This window comes from Fonticula alba (genome assembly GCF_000388065.1).
Source record: "Fonticula alba strain ATCC 38817 unplaced genomic scaffold supercont2.1, whole genome shotgun sequence".
NCBI classification, from domain to species: Eukaryota; order Rotosphaerida; family Fonticulaceae; genus Fonticula; species Fonticula alba.
The window spans coordinates 4,665,930-4,666,430 of record NW_009242971.1 but is presented as its reverse complement, the minus strand read 5'-3'; the positions used below and the strand labels follow the sequence as shown (position 1 = coordinate 4,666,430).

The window sequence follows — 501 nt, the reverse complement described above, 5'->3', positions numbered from 1 at the left end:
CCACTACAAAGATCACAAGGTCACCAGTTCAATCCTGGTTCGCGGCAATGCGCTCCTTTTTCCTCGGGCTTCTGTTGGCACTCCACAGTGGTGGCATTTATTCCCCGATGCCCGGCTCCGCCTCCAGTGTGGGAGATTAGTCTAGTGGTATGATTCTCGCTTAGGGTGCGAGAGGTCCCGGGTTCGATTCCCGGATCTCCCCTTTTGCGCAAGCCCGCCATGCCGCCCGCAAGCTCTTTTCTCGTTCCTCGCCCCGCCGACAGCCCATCAACGCCCGAGACGAGCAAGCGTCTAATTACACAAGACCCCGTGGGGCCGAGCCTGCCCCATTCGGTTAACCGTGTGACCCAGGGTGCGATCATCCTCCACGCTCACATGACATTTCCATGGTCTCGCACTGAACCCACGATCCTGACAGCCGACTGTTCGGTCGGCTCCAGGGCATTAGCTCCGCCCAGCTGAGCCGGCAAGGCCCTTTCTCGCCCCCCCCCCCCCCCCCCC

General features: G+C 61.3%; 1 non-coding gene across 1 annotated transcript; it reads left to right on the top strand.

The window, feature by feature from the left end:
- Nucleotides 1–130: 130 nt before the first annotated feature.
- On the top strand, nucleotides 131–202 carry H696_00998. The gene has a single exon. It is a non-coding gene; the product is annotated as a tRNA-Pro (tRNA).
- Nucleotides 203–501: the final 299 nt, after the last annotated feature.